The sequence below is a fragment of the Gallus gallus genome, chromosome Z (assembly GCF_016699485.2).
Source record: "Gallus gallus isolate bGalGal1 chromosome Z, bGalGal1.mat.broiler.GRCg7b, whole genome shotgun sequence".
NCBI classification, from domain to species: Eukaryota; Metazoa; Chordata; class Aves; order Galliformes; family Phasianidae; genus Gallus; species Gallus gallus.
The window spans coordinates 76,369,582-76,387,276 of NC_052572.1; the positions used below are offsets into that span (position 1 = coordinate 76,369,582).

The 17,695-nt window shown below is 51.5% G+C and overlaps 1 long non-coding RNA gene across 4 annotated transcripts; it reads right to left on the reverse strand.

Annotated features, from left to right (window-relative positions):
• Window positions 1-13,445: 13,445 nt before the first annotated feature.
• LOC121108385 lies at window positions 13,446-17,493 on the reverse strand. Of its 4 annotated transcripts, none has more exons than XR_005842874.1 (5): window positions 16,716-17,422; window positions 16,410-16,540; window positions 15,844-15,970; window positions 14,434-14,540; window positions 13,446-13,507 (listed from the first exon to the last, which is right to left on the reverse strand). It is a non-coding gene; the product is annotated as an uncharacterized LOC121108385 (long non-coding RNA). The 4 variants fall into 4 exon arrangements; XR_005842873.1 differs by lacking the exon at window positions 13,446-13,507 and adding an exon at window positions 17,432-17,493 and having other exon boundaries at window positions 13,710-14,540; window positions 16,716-17,120; XR_005842876.1 differs by lacking the exon at window positions 13,446-13,507 and adding an exon at window positions 13,710-14,257 and having other exon boundaries at window positions 14,427-14,540.
• Between the last annotated feature and the right edge of the window lie 202 nt (window positions 17,494-17,695).

Genomic DNA, 17,695 nt, shown 5'->3' on the forward strand with positions numbered 1-17,695 from the left:
ATACATTCCAACTTTGGACAAAAAACTGATTAAACTAAAGAAGCCTACAGTCTTCTATCTTCGATCTATTCTTCCTAAGGCATTGGTCAGATTTGTTTAAATGCATTAATTCTGTGCTGTAGAAAATAAACGATATACCATTCAAAAGGAGTATTTCTTCACTCTCCCTTGAAAATCCTTCTCAATATGGGAGGAATTTTGCTCTCATATCCTGACCAACCTTTGCTCTTCTGGAATTCAGTCACCTCTGTCAGAGCCAGTTCTTCATCACTCGGCATGCCTTCGTGGTGACCAGCTGTTTGTGAACACTCTCTCAGCTGCCGCCTGCAAGTCCTGCATTCTGTAATGAACTCAGGTGAGTTATTCACCATGTACATACGTAAAAGAAAGCTCAGTGATATACTAAGAACACCCGGTGAGAGCAATAGCCTAAGGAAACACGGTGAGGAAGCAGAAGTAAGCATGCAACCCTAGAGACACAGACTGTAACAGTAAGGTACTTTGTGAGCTGCCAAAGGACATTAAAAGCATCTCTAGCAACCTTCACTTCACCACATTCATACTAGGAACTCCCCCCACCTGAAACACCAAACATCTACCATGGTACTCCACACTATCCCTGCCAGAGGTAGTCTGTAAGAAACTACTGCGCTCTCAACAGTCCGTCATCTCAGTTCTATGTAGCTTATGCAACAACTTGCATTGAAAGTGTGACTGCATCCAAGTCTCACTGGGGCTAAAAAACGTTAGTCCTGGCACCACATACCGTAAGAGCATGCAAAAATCAACAAGAAAATTGTATATATACCTATCATTTGCATAGCATACCTGTTGTATGTAATTATTGACATTACTTAACGTTAAAGGTTAACAGTTTGCTTCAAGCAAAGATTTATTACGTCGTTTTTCAACCAATAAAACTCTTAAGTCCTTACCTGTGCCTAAACAGTGATGAGTGAAGGCACCAATGCAACTGGAACGGTTTCAGAGCTCCCAGTAACTTAAGGTCAGCAGCAGACCCCGACGTTCAAAATGTAGCACCTGGCCTACGCTGATAACAGAGGGTAGGTTAGATGTTCCGATGCACCCACTGCCAACCCACCAGCAACAATACCACCTGCCTATTTTTGTCATCTGTGCAATAATCACAACAATGTATTCCTATATATAATCACAATATCATTTATTCCAACAGCGGGGAAAAATCTAATTTCAGTTTCGTGAACAGCCTCACTTCAACTTATGTTAAATTAATAGTACCTATTAACATTCAGATTCCAATCAGCAGGAAGAAAACCCTCCATTAACAAATAGATGGTTTCCATGTACCTTGAGCTTTGGAAAGGAAAGGCATTTTTGCACGTGTGTGTATCATCTCCTTTAGTAATCGCACAGATTTACCTTCACCCCTGTGTAAGTAACAGGAAGCAGATACACACTTACTACAGTTAGATGTAATTATACGTACCTTCGATGCTCACACGTTTTCAGAAGCTTCATCTTTTCATCACTCTCCAATCCATCATTACTTGGTTTGCCATTCCCAGCTACCAGAAGACAGGAACAAGACAAAGAGGTGAATGCAGAACACTGATTCTGCTTCTGCTCTTCATTTGGAGACTAACCAAAGTAAATAAAACCTCCTGATGAAAAATTCACAGTGTCCAGAGTAAAGCACAGTCAATATTATCAGTGAACTGTAGGACAGCTGTGGCTGCTCCCTCGTGCAGGGGGATTGCCAGGTCACAGCCTGAACCGGGAGGTGAGCACCTGAGTGAGCACAGGGAGGGACCCCAGATCCACCCTTCCTCTCTGCCCTTCCTGGTGACGCTTCCAGCTGTGCTTCCCAGAGTGCACACACACTCAGAGTCTGCATGCTTTGCACCCACCCCACCTGCACACCAGTTAGAACCAGAAAGGGCTACATCCCCGAGCTCACTCTTCTCAAGCTGCTGCCAGTTATCAGTCAATCCTTCCTTGTCCTCCTGTTCTACAGTGCCTGCGTCCCAAACAACCTAATATCTACTGGAAAACCGACTCAGTTTCTCTTTTCAAGTACTGATAGACAGCCACTGAGATCAGTAATTCAAAACTGACCGAGCATTTGGTCATGCTACATTCACTATTCTACCACGGAGAAGTGATACTACGCGTCCTACTTCGGTAAGGATTTCAACTAGGACATCTAGTACAGTATGCCCACTGACAACAGGGAGGGAGAAAACATTACACATGAAAATAAAATATAATCCAAGAATTAACTCTGTGTTTCTAATTAAAGAATGAGATTTCGGTAAGAAAGTAACTGGTAACTTCATACTAACTTGTCAGATGCTGCATATAAGTAGATTCTGTTTCCAGCTCATCTTGCCTTCGCTTCAGTACCGACACGGCTCGTTGCTGAATAAGTGCATGTACAGCAGATTCTAGCTTAGTTATGTATTAAACAAACATAAACAAAGTGTTTATGTCCTTAAAACAAAGCACAAAATGCTTGCTAATAATAGCACCTGCATCGGAGCAAAGAAGAACTGCAAGACTTACCCATACCAACATTTACAGAAGCACTGTGTGTGGACAAGATTCATGCTTTGGAAAACACCAAATGTCACTGACGTAGTGGTAGTTCTGAAGGTACCCCCACTGACATTTTACCCATATTCCTCTACACAGCACGCTCCTAAAGAGCACAATATGGCAAGTGTAGCGACGTTACACGGAACAGATTCTACCCAAGTCGATGTGGGTAGGAATACAGCATACATCAGTGCGTCCCACTTAATTTATACCAACTTAACATCACCAAGCTATTACTACCAGACGTGTTCTCCCTCCCCTTCTTGTTACTTTCCAAATAGGTCTCCCACTCTCGATAGTCTTTCACATTTGATTGTACTTGAACTCCCCGCATCACTTCATCCATTTCTTTCAGGTGATCAAGGCCAAAAAAAAAAAAACAACAACATACAATTCCACAGAAATATTTAGTCCACTTCAGTGGAAATTCTTTGAACACAAGCAGGCCAGCAGCAGTCTGTACAAAAGAGTATACATACACAGAGGTTCACACAAGTGAACGGCAGACGTTTGTGTTTCAGCTGCACGATGTCTGAACTTATCAGTACAGCTGCTTCTGGCTGCGTGAGCACTGAGAGGTGATGGGGATGGCTATCTCGGTAGCTGCAGATGCCTGACCCCACCTGTCCTTCACATCTAGTGAAAACAGATGAGGGACATCCTGGTTTAGAAGGAGGAGATCGCTGAGACGGGGGTCCGAGAACCGGCAGCTCGCCCGCACGCGTAGCGCTTAGGAGCAACAGTTGCTGGTTTGGAGTCGTCGGGCGCATGCTCGCTGTGACCTGGAGGACCAATAACAATAGAGAGCGGCGGATGAGCTGCACAGAGCGGTTACGAAGCCACTTCCGCATTCCTACGCGCACGCGTTGTGCCGCCTGCAGGACTGAGCAGCGGACAGCGGCAGTTCCGCGCATTGGCCACGAGGTGGCGGCAGAGACCGCGGAAAGAACCTCGACGGGATCGAGGGCGTGCTAAGAGCTTTACAAAAAGAAAATAATAATAATAAAAAGCAAAAGATAAAAAAATTACTTTTTGCCAGCATCTGTTGCACTGTTCTGAAATATTCACATGCCAAAATGTAACTGCCCAGTACATTTAACGACAACAAAATTAAAGCACGTTGGCAGAAGGCAGAGCGCCATATTGGTGTTCACTCAGCCTCTGTCTTCTTCGCGATTTAATGTATTTCACAGCTACCTAATGTAAATCACAGCTACCTCTGGAAGACAGCCCCAGAACTGTGCAGGTCAATCAGGCTCAGCTGCAGCTTTTCATCTGCCCTTCTCTGGCCCTCCTGCAGCTGGAGAGAGAGCACAGGAGGGCACGTGGGATGCAGAGCCTCCCCAGTCAGCCGCAGCAGTCGCTCCTGCCAGCACTCCCTTTCCCCCACGTCTTTCCCATTGGACAGTCTGGAGCCCTGTGTGGCAGAGGAGGAGAGAGCTGCAGGCAGAGGGAAAACGGGCTGCTGGGATTCCTCCATCCCACTGCCAGGTGTCTTCTCTGGCATTCTGGGGGTGGGAAGGGAGTTGTGGGAGCACCCGTGGGGCTCCGGGCAGGAGGGAAGGAAGCAAAGATGCAGCTGCAGGCAGCGGGCTCTGGGCTGGAGCAGTGCAGCCAGGCACAAACAGTGACAATGTACACACACAGATAAACACCCAGCACAGAATCTGGCACTCTACGGTCCTCTCAGAGCTTGTTACTGCTTTTTAGGCTGCCCTACAGGTATTCTGTCCTATCCCCTTCATTCCCGTGTCTTGCCCCCTTCCTTCACCCCGTGCCTTCCCCATTCCTTTTCCAGGCTTTCCCTTTCCTTTCCCCGCTTCCTTCCCCACGCCTTCCCCCTGCAACAGCCCCATGTTCTGCTGCTGTTCTCAGCTGACAATCCTTACACCACACTTTTCAAACACATCGGATCAGACTGCACACTGGCACTGATTTTAAAACACCACCAACAACAAATACATACAGTATTATGTGTGGATAACAAACTCCTACCTGCTTGAAGACCAATAGCAGCTCCTCATCCTGCAGTAACTCCTGCACACGGCCAGGTCTCCCGTGCAGGGATTTGGCATCTGCAGTGGCTTCGCAACACTGGATTTGAGTCTTTGACTTCCACCTCAATCTGCTCGACAGCAAACTGCCAGAAAGGAGGAAGAAGGAACGTGCCAGCAGTGGATGCGATCGGCAGAGCCAGCAGGGCATCCCCTGCTTCAAAGGGCACTCTGCCTTTCATCCCCACCGTGGGGCAGCCACTCTCCTGCTTTGCCTCTCCCCAGGGCCTGCAGGGTTTGTTCCATTGCATGCTGTACCCGCATGGCCAGCACGTGCTACGGAGCCCAAGTGGAACACCTGGTACAGAACAAGTCTTCGCAAGAACAAGACCTACAACCCACATGAGCTCCCTCTACGAAACAAAACACTTGTGGCTACAGCCACAACTACAAGCTGTCTCAAAACTGTCAGGATACTTTGTTCCATCCCAGGATCCTTCTTCACTTGCAGGCGTTTAGGTCACCATCGCAGTCAAGATTAAAATTTAGGCTACATCCCAGCCACTCAGGCCTCCCGCTGCCATTCGCTTCTATGCTCGAGGGCCCCAGAAAAAGGCCCTGGGCCTTCACAAGTGAAGCAATGCAACCTGACAGGACGGCTCTCTTGCTGAGCAGCAGTGCTTCAGGATTTGATATTCACAAAGGAACTGCAACACCTGAGCAACACAGAGGAAGGTAGCAGGAATAAAAGGGCAAAGCAAGGCAAAACCTCGGGGAAAGAAAGGGAAAGGTGAGAGGAAAATGACACACAGCTTGGAAGGTGCCCTAAAGAGCCATAACAAAGTCTGGCAGCACTGGCACGCTGTGCAATGGGGAAGATTTGTATATGTACATGGATCTTACCTGTTCAGGACACCAGTCACCTAAGTTGGGTTCTGGGGAATTATGGGACATGCAGCTTTCCAATCCTGAGCAGCATATGGACAAGCAAGGAGAAGGACAAAAAGGATGGCAGAGCACCATCAACACAGACAGTACATGTCCATGCAGACTCGAAAACCCACAGCTTCCTGGGTTGTTTCTGCTTTTGTAGCATTTGCGTGCTGCAGATGAGGAAAACGCTCTGCTGTTTGAGTCTTCTTCTGCAAGAGCCACCTACAGGTAAATGGCAGCTAACCTGCAGACCGAGCAGTACTGCCTGGCGTTGGTCAGGGGGAGCTCCTCCTGCCGCTGCTGGATGCTGATGCTGACAGGGCTGCAGATGCTCTGCAGGGCCAGCTCGTAGCTGGGAGCCAGGAATGGACACGGCGGGAGAGACGAGAGAGCTGGCGGGGACCAGCCGAGGCATCCCTCACTCAATAGCATCACAAAGCCACAGCCAGCAAGCTGGGCATGATCATGAGCAGCATCCCGGATGCTGGAGATTCTTTGCTACCATACACTACGGGAGCACAGCTCTCGCTGCAGGCATCCCACAGCCAGACAAAATGGGAACAAACCCGCAGCTCTGCTGCACGCACAGCCCACAGCCATAGCCTTGCAACATGAGCTGCCTTGCTGTTGCTTGCATCCATCCCAATCCCTGGGAATGAAGACTCAGAAGGCAGCCAAGGCGTTGATCCAGCACCAGCGTGCTTTTATTCCTTAACAGCCAGGAGGGCCTTTTGGTGAGAGGTCTGGTGGACACATGGGACTCATCCTCTCTACGTCCCCCTCCACCAGGCTCGGCTCCTCCTGGCTGACGCTGACCTGCTCCTGCATGGAGCTGCTGCTGTCGGGGCACTCGGGCTGTGCTTGGGCTGGGCTGCACTGCAATGGTGCCCCGTCGCAGTCCAGCTCGGTGACTGTTGTTTCTGGCAGGCTCAGGTCAGCGTCTTCTGCACAGCCGGGAGAGATGAGGGCTTCCACTTGGATCAACACCTTCATTCCCTCACTGATGTTATACGGAAGGCTCTCATCCGAGCTGCAGCGATTCGTGCTTCCTAGCAGCTCTGCATTGATACCAGCACACAGTGAACCATCGCTATATGCTCTGGCTCTTCTGCGTGGACGAGGGCTCGGTTCACCTAGGAAGGAGTAGATACACAGGCAAACAGTTAGTGGCAACCTTGCACAAGCTGAATGATGAGAGTGGTTCTTGAGATTTGCTTCTGCAGTGGCAGCAGGACAAAGCCAAGAGGACAATAGCAACAGTAGGAGCACTGTCTCGAAAGGAACTGTTGCGCTTTTGTTGTTTGTCTTTCTCTTTTGTGTGGACTCCAAGCATGAATTTGATGGCGCTGACAAGCAGGGTTTTGACAGCTGGATGTGCACCCTTACCTGCCAGGACCACCACCTCTGTTTCCGAGGGCTCCCTGGCATCGCGCTGCAGTTGGCGTTTGCCCACAGAGGATGGTTTTCTGGGCTTGAAACAGGAACACCAACTGCATGCTGGGGATTTCTTCACCCTGCTGGGTGGACTTGGTCTGGAGGGAGAAAAGAGGGAGCGGTGTGAGTCGTGCATGGTGCAGGGTGAGGGAAGAGCTGCCCTGAGCTCTTGCCAACACTTGCTTGTTCCTAGCACTGCCTGGTTCCTGCTGAAACACAACTTAGAAGCTCGCTCTGATTCACACGGTTGAGGATGGTTCCATTCCTAGAGCTCAGCCCTGGAGTCTTGCTGGCTACATTCCCCTCAGCCATGTCAACCCAGATGCAGAGCATGCCTGTTAGTTGAACCTCAGAGTCCAAAGGGAGGGGACATTCAGTACACCACCACACGCACCATTGGCGTCACGTAGCTTCTGCAAGTTTTTGCTCTTGCAATAGTGGAGAAAAACCCACAAAAGCCCACCCAAGCAAGTCTGATAGGAAGCTGCTGGAAAAGAAAGTCCTCTTTACCTTTCAGACGGAAAGTCAATGATTGTGTGGAATTTCCCCTGTGCAGCTGCGGGGCCTTCTTCCACTTGCATGTCCCTGCTCTCTGTCACAGCGGGAGAGCTGCTGTGGCCTCCCCTCTGTGCCTGTGCCTCCTCCAGGGTGAGCAGCTTGGTGGCAGGAGAAGACACCCGCACAGACTCGGGCCCTGATGGTGAACTGCACCCTGGAAGGGAAGACCACAGCTAAGAGGGAGGATCAGAAAGCGGCGGCACAGCCATCATAGTTCTGCGGGAGGTACCGCACATCTCTCAGCCTTGCTTATCCGAACCACTGGAAAAAGAGGAGGTCAGAACCCTTTCATCAACGTTCACCTGCACGCAAAACATCACCATGACAGGGACGGTTTTCTCATGCTCAACTTTGGGCTTGGACATTCTCCGCATCCAGCCACAGGATGCCATATTCTCATCTAAGCCCACAAGCCTGCTGGCCCCTCGATAGCAAAAGCGTATCTCAACAATCCTGGAGAAGGCCTGCATTTGATCAAGGTGTCTCATCAAGACAAAGCTCATGCAGGAAGACGCTCACCTGCTCCATCTCCGACGCCTGATGTGGAGCGGGAGCAGAAGAGGACGTCGGTGTGGTTGATCAGGAATTCCACCACATCCGACTGCCTCTGCAGTTCCACGCAGGCAGCTCTTCCGCTGGCGCAGGCAGCCTCGTTCTGCTGGGATCTGTAGAAAAGGCAGATTGGAGAAGTCATTGACCCGAGATCGTTTCCCCACGTTTGGGCATTTGGGCAGCCAAAGGCTGTCCAATTGGGCTCTGGAGACTTCCGCAGTGGGCAAGCACTGATGCCACTGAAGACATTCTCCCGGGTGATCAAGGACACACCAGCCCCATCTGACAAAACCAAGAGAGCACAAATTGTCCTCCTCTCCAAAGTGTGCCCGTGGGGAGAACAGATGGAAGCCTTGTGCTGAGGCGGAAAAAGAAGTTTACCTGAAGAGGTTGGGAGCCCATACAATTGCTAAGTTCTTAGCGTGCATGTTTGTGATGGAGCAGCTCCCAGCCAGACAAGCCAAGTGTCTCAGAAGGTATTCCAGCGTCCTGGAAAGCAACAGCCAAACCTTCAGCACCACTGAGCACGCCGTGCTCACATTCACCAAAGAATTCTGACTTCATGCCACTGCTTCATCTTGCTTCGGAATAGCAAGTAGATCAAGCTTTCCCAAGTGCCACGCTGCAGCACCAAGCCCCAGCACAGTACAGCCGCAGCCATCAGCTGCACCAGCCGTGCCCCCGTGCTCAGGAGCTGACCCAATCCATTCACCCCACGCAGCCATCCACCACTTCCACACACACAGGCATCAGTTGCCAGCGTGAGACAAAGCCTGCCATCGCATCATCGCCCTCTGAAGTGCAGCAGGGCTGAGCTCCCCAGACTGAGGGCAGCAGTTTTCTGACCTGTAGTGAGGTGCAGGCAGCTGCTGGATGACCTCCAGCATTCTGACCAACCGCTCCTCATCTGTACCGGCACAAACAGCGTCCTGGAAGAAAGCAGAAAGGGAATGACACACACATCATGCGAGTCAAGCGTATGGGGCTAACAGAAAAAGGGCCTCAAAGCTGCAGAGGGCACTGCTGCTCCCATCTCCCACATTTCCAATGGCAGGATGCTAACACCAGGTGTTACGGTGCACCCGGTGTGCAGGAAGCATGAGCTGCTTGTTGTACAGAGACATCCAGTGGACGTCCATCAAAACCCCAACTTCAACAGAAAAAAGACCAAAAAAAGGTGCGCAGGTGTGTGTGTGGATGGGACAGGGAAGAGGGACATGAAGGCCATTGCCTCATGCTTACCGAGAACTTGCCATGCAGCTGCTCGCTCAGCAGAGGGCTCGGCAGCTCCCTGAAGTACATCTTGCACAGGGAGCTCATGCTGTGAATGTCCCGGACGGTGAGCTCCGGAATCTGCTCCGACTCAAAGTCATGGCTGGAGAGAAGGACACAAAAACAGAGGGCTTGGAGAAAGAGGAAAACAACTCCAAAGCAAGACAACATACAGTCCAGAAGCACTCTTACCGCAGCTTCTGGATCTTGGACGCCACGCCGGACAGGCGGTAGATCCCCTGCACCACGCCGTGCTGCTCAATGAACTCAGCGCAGCTCTGCACGACCTGGGGGACTACAGAACAAGGGCCAGCGCTTAGCTGAGCTCCTGATTCAAGTCCTGCTTCAGCCGCTGCCCCTGTCACATCCCATCCACTAAGCACAGCCGGGCTACTGCTTGCCTCCTCCATAGAGGAGAAAGAAAGCTGTCACAGACGTCTTTGACAGGCAGAAGCTGGGGACAAAACTGGACACGGACGTGTTCTTGGCTCTCAAGAAATGCCAGGACCTGCCAAGCAGCCTGCAGAAAGTAATTCTGGGGAAGCCAGAGACACTGCCACAAGTCCCATCACAGCTCCCACCGCAATGGAGGCATGAGACCTCATGTCCAGAAGAGCTAGGAAACTGACACACTACACTCTCTTGGGCCAAAAGGCTTCCTTGGTTTTCAGGCTAGCGTGGGATTGGCTTACACCTTTGGCTTTAAGCAAATACAAGTGTGCCGGTCTCTTGTGAGCATTAGCCTCAGCTTCCCTTGCAGCCATCAACTCCCATTTCACGTTTCTCCACCGCTATCATCCTGCCCCTTGCTAGTCATGATCTCTTTTTCATCTTTACATGCCCAACAGAGGGAGGAAGCTCTCAGGAACGGGCTGTTCCTTACCATTACGGCCAGAGTGGAGAAGATGCTCTCCCAGGTCACAGCCAAACACCCCTTCCTTCTCCTTCTCCTTCTCCAGCTCCCGCTGCTTCGGTTCCTCTGGGCGGGCCTTCACGAAGGAACGAAGGAAGCTGAGGAGCTTGCCACGCTTCTTTGGCACTGCACAGCAAAAGGAAGAAACCAGTTCATTTCAGGTTGGGCTCAGTGGGACCAGGCTGAGCGGAAACACATTCTACAGAGCATGTAAAAGCGGCAAGAACATTGCCAACACTGCATTCTACAAGGATTCAAGCATTTGCCCAAGCCCTCATTCTCACTGCCTACAAAACAGCAGCCCTACGCCCCGTGGGATGCAGGAAGGATCGTCAACACAGAGGATAACGTGGGATGGATAAGGGAGGTATTCAACACAGAACACACCCAGAAAAAGACTCCATGTGACTTCCCCGCGCCATCACATGTAACATCCGTACCTGGCTTTGGCGCTGAATTGATGAGGGCCTCAGGAATTTTTCCGTTAATGAGCTCCACGCACTCACCGGGGAAAAATCCAACCTGGAACAAGAACAGAAAGAGAGATAGAACACTGAATGCAGTGTTTCTCAGACCTCGACTGTTGCACCAAGAAAGAATGGCCCGCAGAAAAGTAACCCTCATTCAACATTTGCAGCCAGAAGACCTACAAAAGCAATACTTGGTTCCGCACAAGAAGGCTCTGTCCTCCGTGCCTGTGCTAAGGACAGAGATGGTCAACTCCTGACTGCGTATTGAGCACAAGAGGCTCTTGCTTCTAAGTCAAATGAGGAGACAGTTTCCCACCCAAGCCCAGAGCCAAAGGGAAAGTCCTCTGACAGCGACACAGGGAAGCTGTTGACGTCCAGAAGCCACCCTGTGCGGGCAGAGCAGCTCGAAGCTGACGTTCCTCACTTGACTGCAGTTGCGCCCAGGAGTCTGAAGCTCGTGCCTACCTGAAAGCCACGCTTGCCTCTCCACCAGGGGCTCAGCTCCTTTGCTGGCATAGCAAGAACGCACACCAGGTCTCCCACCTGCAAGAGATTGCAACATCAATCCCAGCGTCAGCACAGCTGGGAGGAAAGCACAGCTGAGATGGCACCCTCCTTCTGCACTGCCAAAGAGCGCACAGCTTGAGAGCAATTGCACCGGGGCAGCTCTTCAGGCATTTCCCGTGGGAAAGCTGAACGTGGAGGTACAAGAGTCACTGCCTTACACACCACACAGAATACAGTGCAAGCATGCCAAATCAAAACGTCTTTTAGACATGGCTGAGCTCCTCCCTGCATCCAACCCAGTGCAAGTCGTATCTGGACCTGCATCTTCTGGGCTTCGCCTCACAAGGCATTCTGAAGGTGTCTGAGAATATTCCTGATGCATTCACACGTTATACTCTTCTGTCCGTGACAACAAGGAATGCCTTCTTTATCTGCTTACCTCCAAGGAGAGCTCATCCGCTGCCTGGGCAACGTAGCTCTTAATAACATGGCCAGCAGCAATAGCCGGAATATTAAGAGATGGCTCCTCCTGGACCAGCAAGGGCTTCCCCTGGTTCTCAGGCTGAAACAGAGAGCACAGGCCATGGTGAGGAGCTGAGGACAAATAAGGAGGATTTCAGGGTGCCATCTCGATGCCACTAGCAAGGAAATGAAGCTTTTAAGGCAGCTCTTCAGGGACACCGAGAGAGCCGGAAGGATGCTCTCTCTCTTGAAAAGCAGGAGAGCACACCGGTGGCTCATTCTGCTTGCTCAAGTCAGGGAACAGAGACCAAGCAGAGCTTCACACTGTACCTCCGTCAACGCCCGGTCAGGCCCACGGCTGATCTCGCTGCTCGCGATGCCCATCACAGCAGGCGCGACAAGCTGCAACAGAAAAGAAACACATTTCCTGTGCTCACACAGCACTGGATTGAGAGACTTCTTCAGAACTACTTCTAGAAACAACCACTGTGCAGTCTATTCAAACGGGACAGCCGTTGCAATACGCAGCATTGGACCAAGTCGCTGTCCCTCTGCTAGCAGATGGGGACTCTGGCACAAAGCAGCAGATGCATTTGCCCGCAGCACGCTGAGAGCGCAGTAGCAGGCCAGGGAGAGGTGTCACTGCTGGGGCTGGAGCTGCTCCCCAGCCCCCGGCTCCCAGCAGCAGCCTCACCACCAGCGCCGGCCGCAGCCTTGCCCACGCATTTCCTCTGCCTGCATCTCTGCTGTGCTCCCTACCGCTGTCGGCCACACTCACACAGCCAAAGCATGCACGCTTCTGCCCCTGGCTCACGTTGTGCAGCTCTGCACAAACTGCGGCTAGGGCTCTTTGCCTAAGGGATTACTTCCTTCACACTAGCTACTCCCAGCACTACAGGCAGCATCCTTGCGAGGGCTGAGTTGGAGGGGAAGTGGAGAATACCCACACGGTTTTTCCAGTGCCACACCCCAGCTGCACGAGGCTGTGTTACTACACACAGTGCGACTAAACGCGGGCTGCTGAACCATGTGGGGGGACAGAACGTGTCACGTACCTGGCAAGAGATCAGGACAAGGGAGAAGAAGATCCTCGAACCCGCAGCTGTTCCTTGTCACTTTGCTCTGATCTTCCGCGAGCAAAAGCTGCACCAAGGGAGCAGGCGGAGGGTGGGGAGGGGACAGAGAAAGAGCAGGTCAGTGAGCCTCCACAATTGAGCAAAGAAGGCGAGGGAAAAACCGTGGGACAAATGCCATCTTGATGGATGGCTTTGGAAGTGATGGCCTGGGGGAAAACGGTTTCTGACAGTCCAGGCTAAGCAATATGATCCTAGGAGCTCCGCCAGCCAGCACTTCTCAAGCCCTCGCTGCCCAGCCATCTATCCCACACCGTCTCAGCTTACCTACAAGGCGCTGCACAAGACGGGATGAAGACAAACACACTCAGTAGATGCACAAGTGCAACAAGCCACGTACTCACGCCGAGCTCAAGCGCTCCAATGAAGGGATGCAGCACGCGCTGCTCCTCCCCTCATTCTAGCCGCTTATGACATCACTAAGGGCCACCCGGCTGCTCCACCATGGACGGACAAGGTGGGGAGGCAAGACCACGTCACAAGACCACAGGATTCCAAAAGGGCACCCCAGCGTTCGAGAAATCAGTGCGTGGTTGGAATTCTATCTCAGCCAAATCCTGGAGAAGCTGGCATGGGCTTGTCGGGACCAAAGTGCAGGACCCGGCACTTGGTCCTGTAGAGCCTCTTGCTGGGCCTATGGCAAATCCACACTAGGGTCCTTCTTTGCACCCAAGGGCGGCTTAGAGCAGCCATCTCTTGCACCTGGATGGAAATAAAGGAAGAGAAACACAGCACTACTACCAGACTGCTTTGCCAATTTCTTTCCCGAGTGCATTTTTGCCTTTAGGCTTCCATGACGACCTCATTTCCTCCTCCTTTTCTTTGGGGGGAAGCTGCCCCCCGTGCCTGAGCTTCACAAGACAGCATGAAACATGACACTAAGAGAAACGCTTGCTGTGGGTGCAGGGTGGCTGTGCTTTGCCAGGCATATACAGGAGGGTAGGGCTAGGAAGCACCACGTGGCGGCCCCAGGCCAAGTCTGCATTCAGTCACTGTGGCCACAGCTGGTGCCTCACCGCCAGAACGTATCCAAGGGTACAGATGGACACAGGCACTCCTGCTCCTTCTGCAAAGCCCTCCTCTGCACAGCCTGTTAGCTGCTGCTCACTGCTACGCCAACCAGGCTCCCCTTCACAGCAGCCTTGGGATAAACCAAAGAAACCAACAGAATCTACTGCTGCTGAATCCACCAGCTCTTTCTTCTACCAACCATGGGGCAAATGCCGTGGGGAGAACACAAGGGGGGAAAGCACTTCTGTTCACACACCTACAAAGCAGGCAAAGCAGCGCCATGCCCAAGCTGAGCACCAAAACCTCCCCAGCACCCCTGGCCAATGCTGCCAGGGAAATGCGCCATCTGCAGCTCCACGGGAGCCCGATGTGGCTCGCTGCGTGGACACTGGGGGGCTGTCTTAGTGGGATGCATTTTTCTTCAGGGGGTCTGCTATGATGCTATGATTGGCTTTGACAAGGAAAACCACGCTGGTAACACTCTGATGTTTACTCCTTCTGATAAGCAGTGTTGTAGAGAGAGAGCACCAAGGCCGTTCTCACGAAAGGGCACAAGAAGCTGGGAGGAAACAGAATTAGGACAGCTGACATCAACTGGCCAAAAGGATACTGCATACCAGATGACATCAAGTGGAAAGAGGTTGCAACACGATGAGAGTTCATCTTGCTTTCTTCTTCTGATTGGCCATTGCTTGGGAGGTGCTGAGCCACTGCTTCTACATCACTCGATAGATACATTCATATAGATTCATATAGAGGTAGACAGATATAGACAGACAGACAGACAGACAGACAGATAGATAGATCGATATTCATTACTTCTGTCCTTTTCTCTACCTTCGAAAAGAGATTTCTCTCAACACATGAGTTCTACCTTCCCTTTGCTCCCCCACAGTTCTCTCCCCCATCTCACTGGAAAGTGGGATGGGAGGGAAACATGAAGTGCGCTGGGGTCAGGGGGAAATTAAAATGATCTAAAGGTACACAAGCCCACTCTTTCATTTTGCAGAAGACAACCTATGCTGTCAATGAAACATGGCCCTCGCTAGGAACATTTGCAAGGATGCTTTCAGTGACTGAGGGCATCGCACGCCATGAACATCACCCTGCTGACACAAGGGCACTGCAAACACAGCAGCAACTCCTGGCACCGATACCTCCGGGTACAACAAGCACGGGGCATTGGGTTGCTTTGGATGCAGTTTGAGCGCTGAGGTCTTCATGGAAAGCGCCTTGCAGAGCGCATCATGTCCTGCACCAGGCAGCGCATCCCTCACCTCTCCAAACTTTGGGGCTTTGAAGCTGCACATTGTTTCTTGGGAATTTGTCCCCCACAACTCCAGAGCACTTCCAGCTCTTCCCTGGCAATTCACGGCTTGCACAGTGCCAAACGCAACCAAGAAAAAAAGGCAAGAAAGAAGCAAAGGCCATGGCTATGCACACAAGTGGCCAGGAAGGGTTCAGCTCCACAATGAAACCTGCACAAGTCAACTCAACAGATTCCAAGGAATTCATTGACATCTGACACAATTTGCAACGCCAGAAGCACTGCCACGCAAACAGCACTGTATTGGGAAAGCAGCACGTCCAAATCAGCCCCCTTGCCCTGCTCTACCCGCTCAGCAGTGTGTCAAACACACAAACTCTCTTGCTTTGGCTCACGGCAGCCATCAAGCTCATGCTTTAGTGACACAGAGAACTCCATCTCCACCTACTCCGTGTCTCGCTCACCACAAGCTTGGCTGGGAGCTGTCGCTCAGCCTGACACCACAGCTGGAAAAGATACGTACATAAGCAGATGCTCTCATCCACACGTGCAAATCTGGGGGCGAGGAATAAAAGGCTCCTTGGCCCATGGGCAAAGCAGGGAGCAGATGATAGGCAGGAAACAGGAAGGAGTTGAAGACCAGCTCTCCTACACCAAAGACAGGGAGAGCTGAGTCAGCACCACGGGAGGACTTACGACACAGCTTGAGAGCTTACAGAGACCTGAGATTTCCAAAGGAGGCCACCAGGGTAACTCTCACCAGTCTTTTGCAGGGCTCTCACGGATGCTTGCGATGCTGACTTCCACTGCCTATGTCATCTGTAGAAAGCCCAGGTGACAAATGCTCATTTTGTCTGGGTAACACTTCTATGCTTCCATGGTTATCACTGAAACACAAGAAGAAAAGAAAGCATGCCACCCTATGACATTTGCCTCTCTACTGCTGCTGTCAGCGTGACATCTAAGATGAGCATTACGCGTCCCTGCACCCGACTGAAGATTCATCCAAGTGTGTTTGGATGAATTCTGTGTTCCACACAGCTCCATCCCAGTGCCAAAAAGAAACACATACCGAGATGTTTAGAAGATTCTTTGTGCAGATACAAGTGCAGGGTGCATGCGTATTCTCTACAGCAAGAAATAGTAATTTCTCAAGCAGTACGACGAAAGGCCAATGGAAAGGAAATATAGGATGAACTCTTTTCATATAAAAAAATCCTTGCTAAACCTCTCCCCAGCAAAAGGAAGCCTGCTGGGCATTGCTAGCAGCAGTTCCCAGAACATCTTGCACCACAAAATGCAGCACACTCCTTTTTTTTCACACACCCCTCATCTCTCTCATCAGCGTCAGATTCACTCCAGTTCAATACACCCATCAGAACAGCCCTTCCATTCTGCTGAGGTAGGAACCCACTGCTGGCATATCCCCCAGTCCTGTTCCCCGCTATGTCCAGCACCTGTGGGGAAAGGAAGAGCAACTGCCATCACCTACCCAGACTTCTTGCAGGGCCTTCCATATGCTCTCATGTCACAGGTAGAAGCTGCAGAGCTCTCGTGACACAAAGCTCAGAGAAGGCTGCAGAAATCAAGGTTGCCTCTAAGGTGCTGCAAGGACTCAAGGTGAGGACTCACCAGTGCTGAGTACAGAGGGACGATCACTTCCCAGCTCCGGCTGGCTCCAGCCCTTTGCATTGCACTTCCAGTCTAAACCGTCCCTTCTGCGCTACTGCTCGGATCCTCACTTGGGGCTGGAGCTCAAGAGGTCAACACAACGGAAATAACACAGCGTGCAACTGGAAGAAATGTCTCAAAGCCCACAAGAGTCAACTCTCTCACCTTGGGCACAGCTCACCAACCCGGAGCCAGGCCTTGCCAACTTGGTTCTTCTGAGAACGCGGGAGGGGGCCGCACATCACACCAGAAGCATCCCTTTCAATTGCAGCTCCATGGAGAGAATGACACCGACTAACAGGCGTGAATGAATTCATTCACAACTGAACAGTGAGTTTGTTCTTCATTAAAAAACACACGGAGATTCTTAATCCAAAAAGAGAATGGCAGCACTTCATATCGGCCAAAGAGGTTCCTGTTCCTATGCCTCATCCCCTTACCCCAACTTCCCTTGCCTCATCCCCTACCCCTACTCTTCAGTGATGCCCACAGGCTTCAAGTCAGCTCTCAAAGCCATAGGACTCCTTTCACACGACTCCAGCACAAAGGATGGCACACTTGTTCCATACACTCAAACAGACCAAGCAGTGGGATCACACTCACTTAAAACACACACAGAAGCAGCCGAACCCTGAGCACGTACATCCCCTCCTGCACTACTGGAGCCCACAGCTCACCTTCACACCTCCGGGGATTTCTGCTCTTTTACACTGACGCAGCCTCGCTACAGCTCCATGGGTGTCACACAAGGCCTGCAGGACCTCTTGCTCCGCAAACCCCGTCTGCAGGCATTGCTTCATGAGGTTCACCACCTGCCCTCCTGAGCAAAAACAAGCACTGAGAACAAGAGCAAAGCGCACTGGATTCCATCTGGCCTGCTCCCCCACAAGCCTCACTCCTGCCACACACATACCCTGCTCTGCAGACTCAGCCCCAAAGCC